Source organism: Carcharhinus amblyrhynchos, unplaced genomic scaffold, assembly GCF_965287045.1.
Source record: "Carcharhinus amblyrhynchos unplaced genomic scaffold, sCarAmb.v2.hapA scaffold_39, whole genome shotgun sequence".
Classification (NCBI taxonomy): Eukaryota; Metazoa; Chordata; class Chondrichthyes; order Carcharhiniformes; family Carcharhinidae; genus Carcharhinus; species Carcharhinus amblyrhynchos.
In genome coordinates this window covers 572,809-587,712 of record NW_027649780.1, presented here as the reverse complement: position 1 = coordinate 587,712, position 14,904 = coordinate 572,809, and positions in this window count along the sequence as shown.

The following is a 14,904-nucleotide window of genomic DNA, read 5'->3' as shown; positions in this document are numbered from 1 at the left end:
ACGGCAGCGCAGACAATGGAACAGTAAATATTCCTCTCCGGAGCAGTACTTCACTCTGCTAGTTTAATATCTCTTAGAAGAATTATCCAACTATCAAAACGATGGATATCAAATCAGAAAACCTTATGGACAGCGGACAACTACCAGAGACTCTCACACTTTGAGCGCCATCCGACCTGGGTACATATACTTTTTGAGAGTGACTGAATGTCTATTATTACAGTTTGGGGTAATGAATGTTCCTTGTGTTATTGGAACAGCATTTCAGCCAAATTTATGTCAGTAAATATATTACTTGTTTAGTTGAAGTTCCTGGTTATTGAACTAAAGTACCTTGTTACTTATTCACTTAAAGCCAGTCTCAAGCCATTATATGAATGAACCTCCAAAACTTTCATTGAGAAGGGATAACACTTTACCAAATAATTGTACCAGATTATGACTTGAGGTAAAGGGGATTAGTCTCTGTGTCGGAACAATCAGCACAAGATGATATTACCCTAAAACTGCCAGAAATTTATGTTCTAAGTTTAGACATGCGCCTGACTCATAAATGCATGAAAATGAGGGATTTGAGGTTGTTTTCGTTAGAAAGAAGGCGGCTAAGAGGGGACCTTATTGAAACATATAAGATGATTAGAGGTTTAGATAGGGTGGATAGTGATAGCCTTTTTCCTCGGATGGAGAAAGCTAGCACGAGGGGGCATAGCTTTAAATTAAGGGGGGGTAGTTATAGGACGGATGTCAGGGGTAGGTTCTTTACCCAGAGGGTGGTGAGGGATTGGAATGCCCCGCCTGCTGCAGCTGTAAATGCGCCTAGTTTGGGGGCGTTTAAGAGATCCGTGGATAGGTTTATGGATGGAAAGGGTTTGGTTTAGGTTAGAGGGTCATTGTTTTTTAACTGGTCGGCGCAACATCGTGGGCCGAAGGGCCTGTTCTGCGCTGTAATGTTCTATGTTCTATATGTTCTATTACATAAGGAACCATTTGGTACACGGTTCGGGAGCACAGTGGTTAACATTGTTGCCTCACTGCACCAGGAACCCGGGTTCGAATCCCAGCTCGGGTCACTGTCTGTGTAGAGTTTGCATGTCCTACCCGTGTCTGCGTGGGTTTACTCCGGGTGAACCAGTTTCCTCCCACAGTCTGGTTAGGTGCATTGGCCATGGTAAATTCTCCCACAGTGCCCCCGAACAGGCGCCAGAGTGTGGCAACTCGGGGATTTTCACAGTCACTTCAATTCAATGTTAATGTAAGCCGACATGTGACGCTAATAAATAAATAAAACTTAAAACAATATCGTGCAATATTTTGATCAGACGATGTGTATGAGAGTCAGACGTGCACCAACCAGCAATCAAGAAGATAATTTAAATTAATTACCCACCAATGGACCAGAATTTTACGTTGTCCCTCTGTCTTTGCAGTGAGCAGATGTTCCGAATGTCAAGGCAGCTTTTACGGTTAAACTACATCCTGGATCCAGGGCAGGGTGAAAGGTGAGGCTTCAGATATATTCACCAATGTGTCTGGGGACTGAGCTCTGTGTATGATCACGTGTTCATGCCCTGGGGGAGAATCCCAAATTCCATCAGGAAGCCAGATTAGACCCCAGCAACTTTTCTGTTTTGGCATTAATGTGAGGATTGTGTGCTTCACTCCAGGGGTAATTCCACCAACTAATTAGGGGCTCCAACCACATTCCATCGACTACCACCAACACAGTTAAAATATAGGACACCTCCTCCGACTGACTTGGAACAACCCCACTGGTGAAAGCGTTACAGAACCTGTCATTCATATATCACTGTTCACAGACAAAAATACCCCGTGGAAGATCGTAACACCATGTGATAACAGACTCTGAGACAAAGGGCCAAGCCCACCACACTGCACATTAAATTGCAGACGCGACCAAGACAAATTCCATGGATTTCTCAGCAACTTTCCCAGATGTCAGTGACCGCTGTGAGTCACAACACCTCGTTAAAACTCTGTCTCCCTCAGGACAGGTTTTGACCCTTTACTTTTGAAGATCGAGGTCTCCAAGTTCCCTAAAAGCCACCAAACCATCTCAACCTCTCCGACTCGGACCGTCTCAGCCTTCCGTGTGATGGGAGAAGAAAATGCATTTCCAGATGACCTTCTGGGAGGAAATGAAGGTGAAAGGCAGAGTGATTCAGGGAAAGATTTCCCATGAGTTAAATCACAGGCGCCAAGGGTGAGAAATAAGAAGGGACAAAGAAGCAGGAAGAGAGAGACCAAGATTTCAGGAGGCTGGAGGTGGTGAACGAGCGGAATATTTCTGGGGTGGACTGGCTTGAAACAACAGAAAGAATTCCAGAAGTATATATATCCGATATATGGATTTGATTTGATTTATTTTTGTCACAGGATACAGTGAAAAGTATTATTTCTTGCACTCTATACAAACACTTACAAAACTCTATACAAACTCTTGCTCTCTACACTACATTTGTCGTGTACTTGGGGGAACAGGAAAGGACGGGGATGCAGAATTTAGTGTTACAGACATAGCTGGGACAGCAATTACTTTCAGGTAGGTTCATTCGAAAGTCTGACAGCAGCAGGGAAGAAGCTGTTCTTCAGTCAGTTGGTCCGTGACCTCAGGCTCTTGTATTTTTTTTCCAATGGAAGAAGATGGAAGAGAGAATGTCCGGGGTGTGTGGGGTCCTGAATTATACTGGCTGCTTTTCCGAGGCAGCAGGAAGTGTAGACAGAGTCAATGGATGGGAGGCTGGTTTGCCCAATGGACAGAGCTACCTTCACAACCCTTTGTAGATTTTTGTGGTCTTGGTTGGAGCAGAAATCATACCAAGCTTCTGATAAGACCTTTTGACCCTAAGACATTCGACCAAATTAGGCCACTTGCTTCACCATTCAATTATGGCTGATATTTTTCTCATCCCCATTCTCCTGCTTTTTCCCCATAACCCCTTATTAATCAAGAACCGAACTATCTCTGTCTTAAAGACACTCAATGACCAAGAACGTAGAACATTACAGCGCAGTACAGGCCCTTCGGCCCTCAATGTTGCGCCGACCAGTGGAACCAATCTAATGACCCTCTAACCTAAACTATTCCAATGTTATCCATATGCCTATCCACTGACAATTTCAACGCCCTTAAAGTTGGCAAGTCCACAACTACTGAGACAGGGCATTCCAGCCCTCTGAGTAAAGAACCTACCTCTGACATCTGCCCCATAATTACCACCCCTTAATTTAAAGCTATGTCCCCACATGTTAGCCATCACCATCCGAGGAAAAAGGCTCTCACTCTCCACCGTATCAAAGAACAAAGAGCAAAATCAGCCCGGGAAACAGGCCCTTCGGCCCAACGAGCCCGCGCCGCCATCTCATCACCACCAGTCCACCTCTCCACCCATGACCCCTGTCTAATGTTTTATGGCCATCCAGATTGGGGGAAATCGATTTAGGGACAATTTATTCCTGCCAATCAGCCTAACAGCACATCTTTGGGGTGTGGGAGGAAACCGGAGCACCCGGAGAAAACCCACGCAAGCACGGGGAGAATGCGCAAACTCCCACAGACACCGGCCCAAATCCATGTGTCTGCACAGCAATCAGTGATAGTCACTGAGCTGTCGTCTTGCCCAGTATCTGGTCCAGTTTAGGCACACACTAACGACATGAAGCACTAGGCCAACCTCGAACAACCAAGAGCAGCCCCAGTACGACCCATCGCCTGTCTGCCCCTCATTGGACACAAGGTGGACCGACTTAAAACCTGTGAATGGAAAGAGAAAAAAAAACATTATTATCATACTATACCCATTTACATTACCAGGGATGCCCCAATGCTAATGACCCTTATTTAAAACTATCTCCTATATCCACCCATCTCCAACCCACTCATGTGCCTGTCGAAGTTACTCTTAAAGGACTCTAGCGTGTTTGCCTCCACCACCTTACTTGGCAGAGCACTCTATACCCCCACTACCCTCTGTGTGAAAAACCTCCCTCTAATATCTGTGTTCTACCTCTCCCCCCTCACCTTCAGTCCATGGCCCCTTGTCCTACGTGTCTCTATCATAGGAAATAGCTTACCTCTGTTTACTCTGTCTATACCCTTCATAATCTTATATACCTCTATTAGATTCCCCCTCAGTCGTCGTCTTTCAAGGGAAAAGAGCCCCAATTTCTTCAATCTTTCCTCATACCCCAGTCCTTCCATACCAGGCAACATCCTGGTAAACCTCCTCTGCACTCTCTCCAGAGTCTCCACGTCCTTCTGGTAGTAAGGCGACCAGAACTGGACGCAGTACTCCAAATGCAGCCAAACCAATGATCTGTACAACTGCAACATTAGACTCCAGCTCTTATATTCTATACCCCTTCCTATAAAGGCTAACATACCATAGGCTTTCTTCACCACGCTCTCCACTTGCACTGCCACCTTCAAAGACTTGTGCACTTGCACCCCCAGGTCTCACTGCGATTCTATACTCCTTACGGGCTTACCCTTTATCATATAACTCCCCCCTACATTATTCCGGCCAAAATGCATCACCTCACATTTATCCGGATTAAACTCCATTTGACACATATCTGCCCAATCAACCCTCTGATCATCTTGTATGCCTCAATTAGGTCATCTCTCAACCTTCTTCTCTCGAATGAAAATAACCTCAAGTCCCTCAGCCTTCCCACCATACCAGACAACATCCTGGTAAACCTCCTCTGCACCCTTTCCAATGCCTCCACATCCTTCTTATAATGCAGCGACCAGAACTGTACACAATACTCCAAGTGCGGCTGCACCAGAGTTTTGTACAGTTGTAACATGACCTGGCCCCCACAGACGTCAGCAGCAAAGAGTTCCACAGATTCTCCACTCTCTGGCTGAAGTAATTCCTCATCTCTGTTTAAAAGGATCATCCCTTTATCCTGAGGTTGTGCCCGCTGGTTCTAGTTTTCCCTACTGATGGAAACATCCTCTCCACGTCCACTCTATCCAGGGCCTCGCAGTATCCTGTAAATTTCAATAAGATCCTCCCCCTCATCCTTCTAAACTCCAATGAGTACAGACCCAGAGTCCTCAACCGTTCCTCATATGACAAGCTCTTCATTCCAGGGATCAGTGTTGTGAACCTCCTCAGGACCCTTCCCAAGGCCAGCACATCCTTCCTTAGATATGGGGCCCATAACTGCTCACAATATTCCATATGGGGTCTGACCAGAACCTTATACAGTCTCAGAAGTATATCTCTGATCTTGCATTTTAACTCTCTCGTGTTGAATGCTAACATTGTATTTGCCTTTATAACTGAACCTACACGTTAAGCTTCAGAGAATCTTGAACAAGGATTCCCAAGTCCCTTTGTGTTTCTGATTTTCTCAGCATTTCCCCATTTAGATAATAGTCTCTGCTTCCATTCCTCCTTCCAAAGTGTAAAACCTCACACTTTTCTACCTTGTATTCCACCTGCCACTTCTTTGCCTACTCTCTGCCTTCTGCCAGTCAGCCAATCCTCTATCCATCTTACCCTTAATACCGTGGGCCCTTAACTTCTTTTACAGTCTGTTATGTGACACCTTGTCAATGGCCTTTTGGGAATCGAAATAAATCCTGTCCACTGGTTCTCCTTTATCGAACTTTCTTGTTACCGCCTCAAAGAACTCTAAGAGATTTGTCAGACATAACCTCCCCTATGAGGAGAGACTGAGGGATTTAGGGTTGTTTTCGCTGGAAAGAAGGCGGCTAAGAGGGGATCTTATTGAAACATATAAGATGATTAGAGGTTTAGATAGGGTGGATAGTGATAGCCTTTTTCCTCGGATGGAGAAAGCTAGCACGAGGGGGCATGGCTTTAAATTAAGGGGGGGTAGCTACAGGACGGATGTCAGGGGTAGGTTCTTTACCCAGCGGGTGGTGAGGGATTGGAATGCCCTGCCTGCTGCAGTTGTAAATGCGTCTAGTTTGGGGGCGTTTAAGAGATCTCTGGATAGGTTTATGGACGAAAAGGGATTGGTATAGGCTAGTGGGTCATTGTTTTTGTAACTGGTCGGCGCAACATCGTGGGCCGAAGGGCCTGTTCTGCGCTGTAATGTTCTATGTTCTATGTTCTATGTTCCCCTTGATGAAGCCGTGCTGACATTAGCTACTTTCCAGCCCTCTGGGACCCTCCCTGCCTCCAGTGATTCCTGAAAGATCGCCACCAATGCCTCCACAATTTCCTCAGTTATCTCCTTGAGAACACCGGGCTGTAGTCCATCTGGTCCAGGTGATTTATCCACCTTCAGACCATTCAGTTTCTGCAGAAGCTTCTCCTTAGTGATGGCCACTGCACTCACCTGTGCCCCTGATTCTCCTGACACTTTGGCATCGCACTGGTGTCTTCCACCAGGAAGACTGATGCTAAGGAATGCATTTCTTTGTTTCCTATTATTACCATTCCAGCCTCATTTTCCACTGGTCCAATGTCTATTTTTGCCTTTTATAGATTGAAAAAAAGACTCTTCCTATTTTCTTTTATATTACTAGTTAACTTCCACTTATATTTCTTTGTTTTCCCTCTTATTGCTTTTTTAATTGTCCTCTGCTCACTTTCGAGTCTTCCCAATTCTCTGGCTTCCCACTAATCCTCGCCACTTTGTCTGCTTTTCCTTTTGCTTTCCTATTTCCCTCGTCAGCCACGGGTGCCTCGTTCTCCCCTTAGCCTGTTTCCTCTTCCTTGCGATGGGTTGTTGTTGTGTCTCCCAAATAACTCCCAAAACCTCCTGCCATTGCTGTTCCACCGTCTTCCCTGCTGGGCTCCCTTTCCAACCAGCTCCTCCCTCATGTCTTTATTTCATTGGAATCCCATTACATCTGATTCCAGCTTCTCCCTCTCAAACTGCAGGGTAAATTCGATCACATTGTGATCACTTCTCCCGAAGGGTTCCTTCACCTTACATTCCCTAATCCAGTCTGCCTCATTACACATCACCAAATCCAGAATTCCCTGTTCCCTACTAGACTCTGCCACAAGCTGCTCCCAAAAAACATCTCTGACACTTTCCACAAATTCCTTTTCTTGGGATCCACCTGATTTTCCCAGTCCAGCTGCAGACTGAAGTCCCCCATGAGAATTATTTTATTGCCTTTTTTCTGTGCCTTTTCTGATATATTTGCTGCCCCCATCCTGATTACTGCTCGGGGGCCTACATATAATTCCCATCAGGGTCTTTTTACTTTTGTGATTCCTCAAATCTACCCACAGAGATGTTATGCCTTCTGATCCTCTATCGCTTCTTGCTATCACAGAGTCAGAGAGTCATAGAGGTTTGCAGCACGGCCCAACTTGTCCGCACTGCCCTTTCTTGACCCCTAAACTAGTCCCAATTGCCCCAGTTTCGCCCATATCCCTCCATATCCATCTTACCCATGGAAATGTCTCAACGTTTTTTCAAAGACCAGCCTCTACTCCGAAACCTGGCAGCTTGTTCCAAACAGTCACTCCTCTCTGTGTGAAATAATTACTCCACTGGACCATATTTCTTCCCCTCACCCACCCCCATCTCAACTTTAACCTACGCTCTCTAGTTTTAAGACTCCCATAACTTTAAGAAAAGATATTGACTAACAAGCTGATCTGTGCCCCTTATTATTTTATCGACTTCTAAAAGATCACCCCAAAGCCTCCGACATTCCAGAGAAAAATATCCCAGACTAACTGGCCTCTCCTTATAACTCAAGCCATCAAGCTCCAGTAGCGTCCAAGTAAATATTTTCTGCTCTCTTTCCAGTTTAAAAATATCCTTTCTATAATAGGGTGACCAGAATTGCACGCAGTATTCCAAGTGTGGCCTTACCAATGTCTTGTGCAACTTCAACAAGACGTCCCAACTCCTGTATTCAATGTTCTGACCAATGAATCAAGTCTGCCAAGTGCCTTCTTCACCACACTGTCCACCTGTGACTCTACTTTCAAAGAGATATGAACCTGTACCCTTTGTTCTATAATTCTCCCCAATGCCATACCATTAATTGAGTAAATCCTGTCCTGGTTCAATCAACTAAAATTCATCACCTCGCATTTATTGAAATTAAAATCCATCTGCCGTTTGTCAGCCCACTGGCCCATTTGATCAAGGTCTCATTGCAATCCTAGATAACCTTCTTCACTGTCCTCTGTGCCACCAATCTTGGTGTCATCTGAAACTTATTAACCATGCATACTAAATTATCATCCAAATCATTGATATAAATGACAAGTGACAGTGGATCCAGCACTGATCCCAGAGGCACATTACTGGTCACAGGCCTCCAGTTTGAAAAACAACTCTCTATAACCACCATTTGTCTTCTGTCATCAAGCCAATATTGTATCCATTTGGCTAGCTCATCCTAGATCCTGTGAGATTTAACCTTATGCAACAACCTACCATCTGTTGCCTTGCCAAAGGCCTTGCTAAAGGCCATGTAGACAACATCAACTGCACTTCCCTCATCTACCTTCTTTGTTACCCCTTCAAATAACTCAATCAAACTTGTGAGACATGACTTTCCACTGACAAAGCCACGTTGACTGTCCCTGATCGGTCCTTGCATCTCTAAATGCCTATAAATCCTCTGTCTCAAAATACCTTCCAACAACTTACCCACAATGGATGTGAGGCTCACTGGCCTGTAGTTCCCAGGCTTTTTTCTGCAGTCCTTCTTAAACAAAGGCCATCTTTGCCATCCTTCAATTTTCAGGCACGTCACCTGTGACTATCGATGATTCAAATATCTCTGCTTGGGGACACACAATTTCCTTCCTCGAAGTGTATCTGAGGATATTGTGGGAGGCGAGGAAGTGTATGTGAGGATATTGTGGGAGGCATCAGGTCCCAGCCATTTATCTACCTTGATGCGCTTTAAGACTTCCCGCATCTTCTTCTCAGTTATCTGTACCCTCCTCAAGACATCATTATTTATTTCCCCAAGTTTCCAAACATTCATAATTTTCTCAGATGTGAAATCTTTGAGACACACATTTACCTCCTTAATCTTATCGACCCTGTGCCAATGAACTCGTGGCTCAGGTAGTAATCCAGAGATTATTACCTTTTTCATTCTCTTTTTAGAGTTCGATCCTAACTGTTCATACTCCCTGAGGAAGGACATTTGTTCCTGTTCTAGCGATGTCATTGGTATCTACACTGACCAAGAGAACTGGATCTTTCCCCTCCCAGTCCAAGTTCCTCTGCAGCCCAGATGAGAAATCCCCAACCCGAGCAGCAGACAGGGAACACAATCACAGGTCAAAGTCTGAGGATTCTGGATAGACCCTTTAGAAGGGAGATGAGGAGACATTTCTTCACCCAAAGAGTGGTGAGCCTGTGGAATTCATTACCACAGAAAGTAGTTGATGGCAAAACATGGAATGTATTCAAGAGGCAGCTGGATATAGCACTTGGGGCGAATGGGATCAAAGGTTATGGGGAGAAAGCAGGATTAGGCTATTGAGTTGGACAATCAGCCATGATCATGATGAATGGTTCAAAGGGCCAAATGGCCTCATCCTGCTCCTATCTCCTTTATTTCTATGTTTCTATGTAATGCACATGTACCTCTTGTTAAATCTGAATATTGGAGTATAAATTAGATATTGTAGTTTGTTTGACTTTGCAGATTTTGCAGAGTGAATTTTATGTTGTTTGATTCACATCGTTGTTTATTCTCCGAGCAGGTAACTGGCATTTCAAACTTCTGTCTCCTCTAAACACAACGTTACTGGTCATTAAACAGAGTGTGAGAAAATCAAGGCAGGAGTTCTTTCATGGACAAGCACGGTGCAGAAAAAGAGCGATTGACCTGCACACAGCCAGTACCGAGTGGGAGAGTCATGTCAATACCTGTCCTATTCCTGCAGTGAGTAACAGAATACTGAAAGGCCTGGATAGAGTGGATGTGTAGAAGATGCCTCCATTATTGGGGGAGACTGGGACACAAGGGCACAGCCTCAGAGGAAAGGGACAACCCTTCAGAACTGAGATGAGGAGGAATTTCCTCAGCCAGAGGGTGGGTGAATCTGTGGAATTGATTCCCACAGAAGGCTGTGTGGAGGAAGGTTCAATCGGTGTAATTAAGACAGAGATAGATCGGTTCTTCATTGGCAACGGAATAAAAGGTTCCGGGAGAATTGGGTTGAGAAACATATCAGCCCTGATGGAACGGTGACACAGAGTCGCTGGAACCAATGGCCCAATTCTGCACCTTGTGTTCTCATGGTATGAAAGGTTATTGGATTACGAGGGATATCAAGAGAACATAATTCTCAAAAGCACCCTGATGAGGTCAAGATGCTGTGACGAGCAGCAGTCTAAAAGCCAGGGGAATAGTGAACCCGCGACTCTCCAATCTGTTATTACTGGTGATGAAATTATCCGCTGACCTGAAAATCATTTCATTAAATGATGTTTTTCTGGATTGACTGTGTCCCCGCTGGCAGCTGTGAGGTAACTTCACCGAGCCATTGGAGGATTGGTTCAGGTATAAACCTGTGAGCTGCTTCCAATGCATTACGCAGAGCACCAGTTGGAGGTTTACTGTCGGGAAGTTTCAATAATCTCCGTGTAAAATGGGAGCAACCAAATATGTAGACATCAGTCTGATTGGTTATCCAGTTCTTGTCATTATCAGTATCCCTGGTGAGTAACAGGAAACAACTATTTATTTTAGAAAGCTCTGATTTCGATGAGTTGTCTTTTTATTCACACTTGATTCCACGTTGACCACCGCTGCTCCAGTTTCTGATGACAGTTCAGCCAAGAATATAATTGTACTTTTTCTTATTTGCATGGATCTGCAGATCTGAGAGAGAGAGAGAATATTAACAACATCTTGTGATTCACAAAGGACACTAACATCTGGGTGGATAGATGAGAAATCCATGTAATCTGTCTTGGTCGCATTTACCATTTCATGTGCAGTGTGTTTTGCTGTATTACAGTTTGCCTGTTACCTGACATATGCCTCATGTCAATTGTGTGAATCAATCGTGGAGGAATGGTGGCACAGTTTTAGCATTGCTGCCTCACAGAACCAGGGACCTGTGTTTGATTCCCGGCTTGGCCGAATGCCTGTGTGGAGCCTGCACATTCTCCACGTGTCTGCGTGGGTTTCCTCTGTTTGCTCTGGTTCCCTCCCAGACTCCAAAGATTTTGGGTGAATTAGTGTGCTAATTTCTCCCTCTGTGTACCCGAACAGGAGCTGGAGTGTGGTGACTCAGGGAGTAATTTTTATCCAATTTCTTACAGCCAACCTGATGGCGATCGTGGTCCTGTCCCGGGGAAGGTGCGGCCTCACCAAAGGGATCACCTGTTATATGGTCACCATGGCGATAGCCGATCTCCTGGTCTGCATTTTTAACGTCGCCCTGGTCATCTTTTACTATCATTTCCCGTATTCCTTCCTGATCTACACCAGTGTGTGTCGTGTAATTGCTTTCATGCAAGTATCCAGCGTCCACTTGTCCGTCTGGTCCACAACATTATTTACCCTTGACCGTTTTGTCGCCATTTCTTGTCCAAAACTAAAATTAAAATACTGCACCGGGAGAACTGCCACTGTGATTCTCGTGGCCGTGAGTGTACTCAGTTTTGCCATGAATATTCCGGTATATTTCCGTTATGAGCCCGTCTCTCTTGTTGCCAATGTGCAATGGGGCTGTCAAACAGTGAAAGAATATGTTTCTTCACCAGCATGGCGAGCTTACAGGTGGATCGCTAGCCTCTCAGTCCCATTGGTGCCATTCCCCTTGTTAATGCTGTTGAATATTCTTACCGTCCGGCACATCTTGGTGGCCAGTAGGTCTCGCAGGGCCCTGAAATCTCATGGCCCTGGGGAGGGCAGCAGTGACCCCGTGTTGAAGAGCAGAAGAACAACCATCGTCCTGCTCTTCACCGTCTCGGGGAGCTTTATGGTTCTGTGGACGCCAATCACAATACTGGACCTTCTGTTCGACCTCACCGAGATGTCTACCTTGGAAGCTGCCAGCTCGCTTCACTTGGCAATGAGAATCACACTCCTGATGATGTATTCCAGCACCTGTATGAACACATGCATTTATATATTGACCCAGAGGAGGTTCCGGGAAGAGATTCTGAACATGGTGAAATATCCATTTATTCTCCTGTTCAAATTCCATAAGTAATTTTAGAAGAATGAAAATGCTGGATAGACTGGACGTGGTAGACATCCATTGTTAGGGGAGATTGGGTTCTGAGAACACAGCCTCAGTGTAAAAGAACGACCTTTTAGAACAGAAATGAGGAGGAGTTTCTGCTGCCAGAGGATGCTGAACCTGTGGGATTCATTGCCACTGTTGGCTATGGAGGTTCTTGATTGGAAAGGTCATCAAAGTTTACGGGAAGAAGGTGGGAAAATGAGGTTGAGGAATATATCAGCCACGATCGAATGGAGGAGGAGACGAGATGGGCCCAATGAATTAATTCTGTTCCTTTATCATATGGCCTTAATTATTGGGAGATGGGAATGGAGGTGGGGGGATCTAATTGTTGTTTGATTTCTCAATTGGACCTCAGCAAGCAGAAATCATGGAAAATAGGATCATAGAAACCCTACAGCACAGGAAGAGACCATTCGGCCCATCGAGTCTGCACCGACCGCAATCCCACCCATTGCCTACCCCCACATCCCTACATATTTACCCGCTAATCCCTCTAACCTACACATCTCAGGACAATTTTAGCACGGCCAATCAACCTAACCCATACATTTTTGGACTGTGGGAGGAAACCGGAGCACCCGGAGGAAACCCACGCAGACACAAGGAGAATGTGCAAACTCCACACAGACAGTGACCCGAGCCGGGAATCGAACCCAGGTCCCTGGAGCTGTAAAGCAGCAGTGCTGACCACTGTGCTACTGTCACACTGTCAATTCTCGCTGTTCATGGCTTTTCTATCTTTCACAAAATCAGGGTTTTTATTCAGCTGAAGGCGTCTGGACTTATTTTGTTGTCCTTGACACATGGGGTTCCCATTGATGAGAAACTCAGCTGGACTTGCCACTTGAACACATTGGCTACAAGAGCGGGTCGGAGACTCGGAACACTGCGGCGAGTAACTCACCTCCTGACTCCCCAAAACCTGCCCACCATCTACAAGGCACAAGTCCCCACTTGCCTGGATGGGTTCAGCCCCAACAACACTCAAAAAACCCGACGCTCTCCAGGACAAAGCAGCCCCGTTTGATTGGAACCACATCCACAAACACTCACTCCCTCCACCACCCACACTCAGGAACAGCAGTGTGGACCATCTACAAGATGCACTGCAGCAATTCACCAAAGATCCTTAGACAGCACCTCCCAAACCCATGACCATTCCCATCGAGTGCAGCAGATACATGGGGAAGACCATCGTCTGCAAGTTCCCCTCAGAGCCACTCACCATCCTGACTTGGAAATTTATCGGCCGTTCCTTCCCAGTCGCTGGGTCACAATCCTGGAATTCTCTCCCTGACGGCACTGTGGGTCAACCCACAGCACATGGACTGCAGCGATTCAAACAGGCCACCTTCTCAAGGTCAACGAGGGATGGGCAACAAATGCTGGGCCCAGCCAGTGATGTTTATATTTTTAAAAAATTAATTTGTGGGATATGGGTGTTGCATGTATTGGCCATGCTAAATTCTCCAGTGTGGCCAATATGGGATTTTCACAGTAACATCATTGCAGTGTTAATGTCAGCCTGCATGTGACACGAATAAATAATCTTCAAAAAACAGCTTAACAGAATAAAATATGCAGATTTGATCAGAGTTAACGTGGATGTTTTGTTTGGAACCGAATCTCAAGGTTTTCCTGGGAGGAGAAATGTGTCCGTGTGAGAAAGCAGCAATCCAGCCTCTTCTGCTGTGGGGGGGTGGGGGGGACCCGATGTTTATTGTAACTTTGGGCTGTGTCGGAGAGCTGGCCTCCAAATCCAATGACCTTCCCCATCAGCAGAGGGAGAATCAGTCACCGTGGGTGATCCATTCCGTATCCGGGGTACAGCTTTACCAAGTTGAAGTGAACCCACGTCCCCAAGTCTTCTCCATTGACTGGAACAGCCTGTCAGTCCCACTCCTGGTGTTAGCCACTTAGCTCAGGGGGCTGGCTGGATAGTTAGCGATGCAGAGTGACAGCGTGGGTTCGATTCCCGTACTGGCTGAGGTTATCCATGAAGACCCTGCCTTTCCCCTCGCCTGAGGTGTGGTGACCCTCAGGTTAAATCAGCCCCAGTCACCTCTGCCCCTCAAAGTGCAGAGCAGCCTATGGTCACCTGGGATGGTGGCGACGTTACTTTATAATAGTGCGGTCCCCAGAACTGGACACAACACTCCCGCTGAGGTCTAACCGGTGTCTGGGAGGACAGTAGAGGTCTCAATTTAATGTTTTCTCCGAAAAACAGCACTCATAGAAGTGCAGCACCCACTCAGTGCTGGAACGGAGTGCCAGCCTCATTACTGATGTCAAGCCCTGTCCTGGGACCCATCACATTCTGACCAGGAGCTGAGAGGATTTGCTTTGCCAGCGTGCAGTTTGAAATTTGGGAAATTAGTGGCAAATTTAGGAGTTTGGGAAAAAATCAGGAAGAATATCCCAGAAATCTTAAAGGCGTAGGTTAGAGGGATTAGTGAGTATAATCTGTAGGGATGTGGGGGTAGGGCCTGGGTGGGATTGTGTTCGGTGCAGACTCGATGGGTCGAAGGGCCTCTTTCTGCACTGTAGGGTTCGATGGAAATTTGGCATGTCCGCTTCAACTCTCACCGCAGAAAGCATCCTTTCTGGTTGTATCACAGTTTGGTACGTCTCCTGCTTGTCCAAGTCCACAAGAAAGTGCAAAGGGTTGTGAACGTAGCCCAGCCCATCACGCAAACCAGCC